We start from the raw sequence: 11036 nt of genomic DNA on the forward strand, positions 1-11036 counted from the left end.
ATTTGTCTCTCAAAATAAGCTGGAAAAGGAGAGGCTTTTTCAGTGGCATTGTGCCTTGGGAAGAACTCCCTGTTGCCTTCCTTGTGGGCTATCTTATGTTTTACTTCTGCATCTTCCTCAATATCGGAGTCAACATCTAGGTCTAAGGCTGCTAAGGACTTTGAAAGTAAATATTGATAATCTTCCATATTAAAAAGTCGTTTTGCAGGTTCCGGTGGCTGATGTGAGAGTCCTCATTGTCTGTAGAGAACTCTCCCTCCTCCCTATCATCTGGATTGTCTGGGTGGTCTGTCCCATCAGGAGACTGATCCCCTTGTCTTTCATCTACTGACACTTGTTTCTGGGCAGCCTTGGTCGGCCAGGACCTAGGGTTCTTTCCTTTAGGTCTGTTACGGGGAAAGGAGGGGGGGAGATGGGGAGAAGGCTGGAGATCTACGTGGCCTCTTGCCCCTAGGCTTCTGGAGGCTCACCAGTTCCTCTCTAAGCTGTCCCTTCAGAACCTCGAAAAAAATCACTTGGTAGCAGGACTGGGATTAAGCCCCTCGACTCCCAGCCATGAAAAACCTCTACGGCTCTACTCGCGAGTAAGCGGTTGTGCCGGCCATGTCATGCAAAGGGGGGGAAGACAACCGGGCCTTTACATCCGCGTTAAACGTAGTACTTGCCGCCATTTCCCCCCCCCCCTGCCCCTGGAGTGTTCTGGTGGCTGATGTGAGAGGCCTCTCGCTGCACTGCTCATGGCCATGTCGTCGGAAGCACAGGAAGTTTTGGCATGCTTTGTACTGGAGCCACGATACTACGGCATCGATGGGGAGACAGAAACAAGCCGCAGCTGGGTCTTGTTGGCTCCACTGTAGGCAGGCGTCTCTAAGGGCTCCCTATCTTTATCAGATAGGAATTCGTCCCGACTGCCCTGCATCCTTCCACGATCTTTAATCGCGTCCTAGCTAGCTCACTCCCAGGACTGGCAAGCCTTGCCGGTGAGCTGTTAAATGGCCACCCTTAAGGGCACTGACCCTGAAGAGATTTTTCTCTTTCCTCTCTCTCTGTCCTTGTGTTGCTCTTCTTTCACAGAAAGAGAAGGATAGATGGTGAAAGGAAACAGGATAAATTGATGATTAAAAGAAAAGAAAAAAGAATAGCACTGCAGGGACTATTTTCTGAGGTGCTCTCCCTACTGAGGCAGGAAATGAACTGACTCAAGGGTGACTCCCACAGGAAGCAGGAAGTTTTAAATAAATAAATAAATTATCCTGCCTCCCTACAAGAAGGATGGGAAATCACCCACAAGATGTCCTCTGCCTCAGAGGGAGAACTTCCTGACCATTAGAGTGATTCCTCAGTGGAATAGGCTTCCTCAGGAGGTGGTGGGCTCTCCTTCCTTGGAGGTTTTTAAACTGAGGCTAGATGGCTATCTGACAGCAATAAGGATCCTGTGAATTTAGGAGGCGGTATTTGTGAGTTTCCTGCATTGTGCAGGGGTTTGGACTAGATGACTCTGGAGGTCCCTTCCAACTCATGATTCTATGATTCTATTTCTTTAACTGGGTCAAACTACAGCCATATAAAAAGCAATGACTTTGCTCCTTAAGGACAGTTCTAACAGGGTTCTGGATCTATGTATCATTAAGAGGCGAAGGGGTCTTCCTGGACACTTGGCAAAACATAGGCTAACTTCCCCACAAAAGTCTATACAAGCCAATACAAAGTGCCATAGTTTGGAATACATCGTCATGGTATCTAAAGAATAATTCTTCTTAGACCTAGATGTCAGCTACAACACAGTTGGCATCCAAATTTCATCCAACCTGCATCTGGCAGGAGAAGACAGGTATGCCAGTACTGGCAGCCAAGTCAGTTCTGCTTACTTTTCTATGCCTGAATAGTCAAGTTCAATGGAAGAGCCTGTATGTTATCCTTCAGTTCAGATCTGATGAGACATCAGGTACATTATGCAATTAACCCTTAAGCGTCACAATACAAAATCATGACTTGGCTCCACCATACATTGGTAGCTCCAAACACAACCACACACAGCAGCAAGTAGTAGCAAAGCTATACTAACAAATACAAAAGCTAAGGGGATGTCAGAGAAAGCATTTAAATAATCAAGGCCATTATCTATAGAAAACCGTCTAAGGCAGGCCACAGTCATCTTAGAAATATTAGTGCTTGCCTTTCTCAGAGATTGAGGCATTCAGCACAAACTGTGCCTACAGATTGAGCTAAATTCCCAGATATAATTTGGAAACAATCAGCAGTGCAAAGAGAAACATTTTAAGAGCTAGTGGCAGATATTTTCCCAAATTGTTCTCTGCTACCTTTTTCCAGAACAGCTACACCTAACAAGCCAAGGATGATCTGTCAAGAAAATGTTTAAGGCAGTTTGTTTGAGCAAAACCCTTTCTGAGCAACATTTTAACACTAACTGAAGTGAACCAGTCATGCAGCTAAAGGGAACGTTCATGTTCAGAGGGAGTATGTCTCTGCATGTGGGGATAAAAATGGGGGAGAATGGTTGCCTCCAAGCCACACTTTAAATTAGGATCTGGCTGGTGATTGCTGACAACAGAATTCTGAACCAGGATCTTGATTTGTTCCAATAGAGCTCTTCAGAGGTACTGATATGAGGCTATTTTGGACTTCTTAGCAACACTAATTTTAAATGCTCGTGCCTGAAGACTTCTGCCAAACCACTACAACAGTTCCAAGAAAATAATTTGCTCTGGAGATATTTGCGGAAAAATCTGGAAGACAGTCTCCCCCTACTCCAGCCCAATAAGCGAACAGAACTTCTTAGAGTTTGACTTTTGAAAGAGACACACCCATCTTTTAATGAAAGGCAACTATAAAGGAAGTGGCCTCAAATAAGCAACCAGATATCATGCCTAGCCGGCTACATCAATTCTTTCCAGGATGCTCTACTGACATTTTCTACTCTTTTGTTACTTAGTAACTTAGTATGGTTTCTGACAGTTTTGGTCCAATTCACATTTGTCCTATCTCACTTGATGCTGAATGTGTGAACTGTCTTCAGTGAAAAGTAGAGGTGATGTGTAGTTCTACTGAGCAGGGAAAAACTAGGTCATTTGGCTTAACTGCAAGGAGAGAAAACAGAAACAATGTACAGAGAAAAGTGTTCCTGATCTTCAGTGAAGAGTGTGTGCACCTGACCTTGTGTGCTATGTGTGTTCAGGGTTATTGCATGCTGGAGAGCACCTGGCCTTCACTCCTGCTATGTCTATTAGATGATGTCATGATTCAATAAAAAAAAAGTAGGCTGCTATTTCCACAAGGGTGTTTCCTTCTTAATGGAATATTCTAATAATAGGAACAAGCAGTCAATTGTCTAGAATCCCAAACTTACATGAAACTCTCATCAAAATAGTTTGAGTCCAGCAGTTGAACTTTGTTCTGCTGCTTCAGACCAACATGGCTATCTGCCTGAATCTATGAAACTCTCGTGTAAACATGCCGGAGCAATGACTCACGGCATTCAGATATCCAATTTAACACCATTAAACAAAATGTGCATAAAACTATCTTGCCTGAACTTGCGTGCATACCTGTCCCCAAAGGAGCAAAATTATGGAATTGTGGTTTAACACTAACTTAAAACCTGGTTTATTCACCTTTATCTTGGTTCAACAAGATATCTGAAAGTATCCTTGGTGTAACCATCATCAAAGAGAGAAATTGTATGTGTAAACACTCTCAGTTATTTTAAAGTACATTAGGAAAAAATATGTTGGTTTCTTAGTAAAGGTGCAAGCACCAGTTGTTTCCAACTCTGGGGTGACGTCGCATCACGACGTTTTCACTGCAGACTTTTTAAAGGGGTGGTTTGCCACCTCACCCCCAGCAAGCTGGGTACTCATTTTACTGACCTAGGAAGGATGGAAAGCTGAGTGAACCTTGAGCTGGCTACCTGAACCCAGCTTCTGCTGGGATCAAACTCAGGTCGTACGCAGAGACTGTAGTACTGTGGCTTTACCACTCTGCATCATGGGGCTACCTGTTGGTTTCTTAACATTGTAGTATTTTCCAAGCCCTGATTTAGGATCAGCACTAGGTTGCTGTTCAGACTTGGGACAAGGCAAATTGTGCCCCAAGAGTCATAACTCAGAACAACCTCAGATATCCAAGAGTGCCTCTCCCCTAAATACACATTTTAAGTTTTGAACAGTGTGCTTCTCACCCCACAAAGCCCATGGGAGCACTTTCAAGCAGTGGCTCCTGCCTGCTTTGCCTTCTCTAGTCTCAGAATTCCTCCTCAAAGCTACTTCTTTCAAAAACAGATCTCACATTAGCAGAGTCAATGATGGCTGAAGGCAAGCTGGTGTTTGTCTCTTGTTCCTTAACTGCCAGAGGCTGTATGAGGCATCAGGTGCCATTACTGAGCGGTTCTTTGATGCTAATACTTCCTGCAGGGTGGAATAAACAAAACATCAAGGTGACCGACTTCACTGGGGCCAAGAGGCAAATGAAGTGCCCCACCCCTCACAAAAACCACATCAGAACCATTATGAATCCATGTTCTGGGTTAAAAGGAGGTGGAGGAAGAGATATGAATGTTTCAAACTTTGCCTCTCACATGCAGCTCCTCAGATATTCAGTCCTTTCCCCAGTAAATGCAAACAAAGAATATTTCTGGACTCAGCCTGGGGTACCCTTTACTTGCAAGAAAGCTACCCCCCAAAATCTGGAAATTAAGAACAAGCATTTAAATTCTGAATATCCTGAATGCAATTGGGAGCTGCCCAAGCCCAGTGGCAAGGTATATTTATTCTTAAGAACTTGGGAAACAGCTAACAGAAGACAGTACAACAAGACTGGATGGACCAGCAGAATCATTTCACATAAGACTTCTTCATCTGCAAACACTATCCATGAAGCCAACACAGCAAGACAGGATCTGTAGAGTGGAAGGAGGGGAAATTGTCCTAGGCTCTAAATTCACCATATCCCAATTAAGTGAATTCACAACCACACCTAGTTTTTCTTCAGCAGCCTTCAAAGAAAGAAAAAAAGAAACTACACTAGAGGAACTAAATATGAGATGCTGGTATTCACCAACTAGCCCTATTATGCTGCAATTTGGAAATGTGGAAGACAAAAGCGCAGGCAGTTCACCTATGCTCTATGGCTAAACTCTCCTTTTCTGCACAAACCCAAGAGACTCCAATGTTTGAGGTCAGGGCATGTTCACAAAGAACCACTATCAATAATACACCAACAATAACTTACATAGCACCTTAAAGGCTAACCAAATTTGTGGCATGGTATGAGCTTTCATGAGTCATGAAAACTTATATCCTGCCACAAACTTTGGTAGTCTTTACGATGCTATTAGACTCTTGCTCTTTTCTACTCCTACAGACAAACACAGCTACCCACCCTGATCATAAAAAATAAGTCATGCTGTGCTTAAACTTGTACATCTTATTCTGAAGACTTTTGGGCAGATGTTGAAAAAATGTAATCAAGCAGCAGTACAGCAACTGAAACGAAAATAACTGTTACGCTTGTATTACACCTTACTTCAAGGAGCGCATAGTGGTGATTTGCATACATCACCACTCTTGGTCTCATCTATTTTACAAGGTTTTGCCAATGTCAAGGCTGAGAAGGAACATCCATATCCTGCACTGTGCCTGCTATAATACCATATGGATTCTCTCAACAGGGGCACGTGTCCTGTGGGCATGGTCTAGTTCCTGGAGGTTATCAGTGAAGGCTTTGAGCAAAACAGCACCCAGGAACTCTGCTTTAAGTAATGCCTGAGAATGCCAAGGTTTTTTTTCTTGATTCATGAAGCCAATCACAAAGCCTGGTTATAAAATAAAACGGGCAACATGCAAAAAAAACAAAAACAAAACTGTCTTGCTATACCAGATTCCACACAATGCTTAATCTTCTGCTATTACTGCTAGGCCTGGAGAACTAGGATTCTTTCCTTATACTACTCATCTGAACACAACCACACTGAATCCAGTACTGCATCATATGGCACAGGAAAACTATGATTATATTAAACAGTTCATTGGGGAAGATGCACTTCCCCGTCCCTAAGGAGAAGTTAATTTCCTTTGATTAAAGATACTTACAAGTGGTACTTTTTTAAAAAATGCCATTAAATGGGACAAAACTTTTATCTTAAAGCAAATTTCCATATTTACAAAGCAGATTCTCAAATATTACTTTTGGCTGAGCCATGGAGAGTATTTCATAAAATACACAAAGTTCTGTCAGAAGCAGCAAGGGTACATTCAGTCCTTAGCAGTGCTATTAACAAGTGAATCCAACACAACTATGGCAAGAGTACAAATTTATAAACAGATGCATTCTGATATTTGGCAATAAAGGTGACTGAATCGGTCTCTGACCCAAAACAGGGGTGAAAGTGCCAAAATTAATAAGCAAAGCAGGAGAATTCAGGAAGCTCTGAAACTACATAACCAAACACAGGCGGAGTTCAAAAAGACAAGAAGCAGCAGGGCAGTGGCACTGTTCGGAATAAGTACAGCATAAACATGGGCAAGTCTAAACAACTCACAACATGCTGCAATCCTGTGCACACTTAACAGGAAGTAAGCCCCACTGACTGGAACTTACTTATAAGCAATATGCATGAAACTGGCCTGCCACACAATCTGGGCATGAAAGTACCTGGGCAACAAATTAGTCTCTACTATGACACACTGAAAATAAAGCTATGGAATTATAGTCCACAATAATGCATTCAAGTCTCACCAGTTTATATGGGTGTAATTTCAACTGGTTTGAGCTCACTGTCTAAAACTAACAAAACCATCAGTCTAAATCCATTTTCTCTGTTGCACAGTTCACCACTTAGCCTATATATATGTTGTAGACAAGACTTAAGAAGCACATGCTGCCAACCTGTTTCAACAACAGGAAGGTTTCGAAGGCTTTAAAATCAAAACTTAAATGAAAAAACACCTTAATGTAACAAAGCAGTTGGCCATCTACAGGTGAATCATACATGGAAAGTCAAAGCAAACAGACTAACCTTTAAAAGTTTAATTTTAATACAAGCAGATAGGAGAAGTTGATTGGACCACATTCTCAAGCATCAAGGACCACCCAGACGAATGCTACATTAAAAGCACTGAGGAATAATTAAACAGAACCCCAGTTAGTTTCTACCCAACACAGTGTGGTATAGTGGCTATAGTGGGTTAGAACCTGGAAAACCCAGCTTAAATCCCTACTCTTATAATGGAAGCTTGCTGAGTAACCTCCTGTCAGTCACACTCACTCTATTTAACCTATCCCACAGGGTTGTTGTGAGGATAAAAGTGGCAACAGGACAATGATGTAAGCTGCTTTGGGTTCTCATTGGGGAAAAAGACAGTGTATAAATGAATTAAATAAATATTTTGGCTATTATGGCAAAACAGCAAAGGAAAGCACCTGCAACATGTAGAACTGTCAGCTATGTCAAGCTGCCACACTTTTAATGGGCAACTGCAATAGGAAATTACCTAATATTAAGCATGGGCAGCATTCTTGTAAACTGCTCTGAGATTGTAAGTCGCTCTGAGACTCTGATTCAGAGAGAAGGGTGGGGTATAACAGAAGAAGGCCATTTCTACCATCTGACACCAGCAATCTTTTAACTAGAGATGCGGGTGGTTGAACAGAGGCCTTCTGCCTGCAAACCATATCCTTTGTCATTAAATCATGGTCCCTCCCCCTTGAACTCTCAAGGCTACATGGTTCCATAATTTTATTTACAACCCCCCTCCCCTGTGAATCATTTCATTATGTCACACTCTATCTCATAACAGGAAAGTATTGGGATTGCAGTAGCTGCATACCTCCATGCTGGGGCCACAGGAAACTTTGGAATCAGGTGTCACAGTTTAAACCAGAAAGGGAGAACAGAGATGGAGGAGGGCATTTCCCTGAAATTCCTTCCTTTCAGAACAGGATAATTCACCAGTGTGGTGTTATCTATGAATGGAAGAGCTTAGTTATTGACTAATCAGTCTAAGCAGACGTTAGGCAACTCACCCTCTTCTCATCCTAGCCTTCCTAAATGGGGTGCCTACAAGTCCACTAGCTTCATTCCAGCAGCTGCTAGCGTGGTTTACATGTACACTGCCCTCTCAGGCAGCTCAGTCTCAAAACTGTCAAGTAGGCAGGCAGAATCAAAAAGAGGCACCATATTTAGAACCTTCAAAAGCAAAGGAAGGGGGGAGGGGAGAAAGCCAACCCCCAACGAACCTGTGAATGTCCACATAGTTTATATAGGGACCCCCAGTCCTAATCACACCTCAAGAAAGCAAAACCAATACAATCAAAGCACCTCGAACGAAAAGAGTAAGGGATCCCACTCCCTCAAGAGCATGGAGCCCCTGGCCTTGGCCTGTTGTGACACAGGGGCAGTTAAGCAAAAGAAAATCGAATCCTTTCCAGGCTGCGTTTGCCCGAGCAAACTGACTCATACAAGCTTATGCATTTCGTTAGTCTTTGAAGGCGCTCCTTAACCCTTGCCCGATTTCCAGGCTTCCAGAAGCGCATCGTTGGAAAGGGCAGAAAAGGGCAGGTCCATATCAAGGGGAATGGGGTGGGGGTGTGTGAAATGAATGACTAAAGTCGGGGCAGAGTGTGTCAGTGCGGCTGCCCCAATCGTCTGATGGTGGTGGTGGGAACCTTTACCCAAAACGAAGGCAAGAGGGGAAAGGGGTTGGGGGGGATCTGGTTGCCTGAACTCCTATCCTCCCCAACTAAGCTCCATCCAGCCGGTTGCAAAGCAGGAGGCAGGCGAGCTCGGGCGTCCCCGCCTGGCGCTCTCCCGCGCTGCATGGCGCTGCAGCTCAGCCTGCCTTGCAAGAGGGAGCTCGAGTCCCCCGATCTGGCGCTCGCCGCGCCTCTCACTCCGCAGCGCGCACAGCGAGGCGGCGGCCGGCGGGAGCAGGCGAGCCAGGCACGGGCCAGCGGGGCCGGACGCCGCCGAGGAGGAGGACGAGGCCCGAGGGGGGAGAAAGAGACAAAAGGCGCGGACCTCGAGGCAGGCCCGGGGACGGTCAGGCTGCTTTGGGGAGCGGAATCGGGCGGGAAGCGGCCGTTGGGCGGAGGCGGGAGGCGCTTCGGGCCGGGCCTGGAGAGGAGGGCGAGCGAGGCGGGGGAGGCAGGCTCGGCCAAGAAGGCGCCGACTCCGACGGGATCGGGCGTGTTGCTTTCCTCCCCCCCCTCCTCCCCGCTTTTGAAACGGGGGCGGTTTGGGCGTTGAAGGCTGGCGGTGCCCATAATGGCGGCCGGAGTGGGAACTCATTTGGTTTTTTTTTTAACGGCCGAGGCGCCTCGGGTGACTCTGACAGGCCCGGCTGTGGCGGCGGCGGCGGCGGGGAGAGAGAGAGCGGGCGGGCGGGCGCGGGGCCAAGGCCTCGTCTGAGCCCCCTCGGCCGCCGCGCCCGGCTGCGTTCCTGGCGTCCAGGCCCGGTTCCTTCCGTCAGCGGCGCTGCGCTGTGAGGCCGATGGGCGGCAGTACCAGGCCGGCATGAGGGCGATGGGGACGGTAGAGGGAGACAAAGCCCCGCTCCCCATCGGCGGCGGCGCCGCGGCGGGTCCCAGCCCGAGCCCCATCGTGACACCTAGAGGCCGGAGAAAGCGACTGCAAACCCCCCGCGCCGCTTACCTGCCCCGGAGGCGCCTCCGGGCCGCCCCTGCTGCCCCGGGCCCCGCCCCGTCCGGGCCCTGCGGAGCTCCTGCTGCCGCTGCCCCCCCGCTAGCGGCCGCCGCCAGCGCCCAGCACCAGCTCGAGGTTTAATCGCTGCCACAGTCGCCTCGGACACAAAATGGCGGACGGCGGGGACAGTGCGCCTGCGCCAGCCCGGCAGCCGCGGACCGCCGGAGCTGAAGCGAAGGGAGGAGGGACAGAGAGAGAGGGGGAGAAGCGGCCGCGCGGGGCATCATGGGAGGAGCCGCTGGGCGCCAACTTCAAATGGCGACCGGAGGAAGGAAACGAAATGGGTGCGCGTGTGACGTCACGGCCTTCGCCGGCGACTGCGCGGCCTTCACCCGAGAGAGGGCCCTGCTGTTCAAGAGTGGGCGAGACCGGTTAGCTTCGCTGCGTGGCGCCCCCTTCAGGTGGTTGCCGTCTGTGGTAAGAAGTCACGTTACTTTCAGGCTGTTATGGTAGGGATGCCAGCCTGGGGATCTCCTGGAATTACAGCTCATCTCCAGACTAGAGGTCAGATCATTCTCCTAGATGCTTTGGAGGGTGGACTCTGTACCCCACTGAGGTCTGTCCTCTCCCCAGGCTTCCCCCTCTCAAATATCCAGGACATGGATATCCAGGACATATCTCAACCAATGTTCCCTCTAAGCTGAGTTAGTGTGAGCTAGCTCACAGATTTTTAGCTTCCAGCTCACACTTTTTTGTCTTAGCTCAGGAAGGATGACCCCAGAGGACACTAATTTATACTGTAGCTCACAACTTTTATGCCACTAGCTCACAAAGTAGAATTTTTGCTCGCAAGGCTCTGCAGCTTATAGGGAACACTGATCCCAATATGGACCTACACCCCTCCACTCCCCACACCAGTGGCCTGAGGGACTTGGCAACCCATATGCAAATTTATGTAAAAGTGCCTAACCCTAAACTGGGAAGGAAAGGCATATAAATGACCCTCAGCTGGTTGAAAGGAGCTTTTTATACTGCCCCCTTCAGGACTTATTTACATATTAGGAACTTATTTACATATTAGGCCACGCTCCTGACATCACCATTGTTTCACAAAGGGCTTTTTCTTTTTAGAAAAAGCTAAGCAGAAATCTTTTGCATATTAGAACACACCTGCTGATGCCAAGCCAGCTGGAGCTGCGTTCCTGCACAAAACGCCCGCTACTTACCTTTGTAAAGAGCTACTGCCAGTTCTACTTGGGCTCCCCTACTTTAACAATCTTGACAGGCAGAGATTCAACAGGCAGAGCATCCACCCTTAGCTCTATACACATGAGCTGGGAAATACTGCTGTGCCTGTTGAACCTGTCATACAGCTATT

The 11036-nt window shown here is 47.1% G+C and overlaps 1 protein-coding gene across 1 annotated transcript in view; it reads right to left on the reverse strand.

Moving 5' to 3' along the window:
• CTCF (CCCTC-binding factor) overlaps nt 1-9838 on the reverse strand; it is a 31829-nt gene extending 21991 nt beyond the window's left edge. The window contains exon 1 of the mRNA XM_060254433.1: nt 9668-9838. The gene's annotated coding sequence lies outside the window, so the exon portion shown is untranslated. The remainder of the gene's footprint in view (nt 1-9667) is intronic.
• Between the last annotated feature and the right edge of the window lie 1198 nt (nt 9839-11036).

The sequence above is a fragment of the Heteronotia binoei genome, chromosome 14, assembly GCF_032191835.1.
Source record: "Heteronotia binoei isolate CCM8104 ecotype False Entrance Well chromosome 14, APGP_CSIRO_Hbin_v1, whole genome shotgun sequence".
Taxonomy (NCBI): domain Eukaryota; kingdom Metazoa; phylum Chordata; class Lepidosauria; order Squamata; family Gekkonidae; genus Heteronotia; species Heteronotia binoei.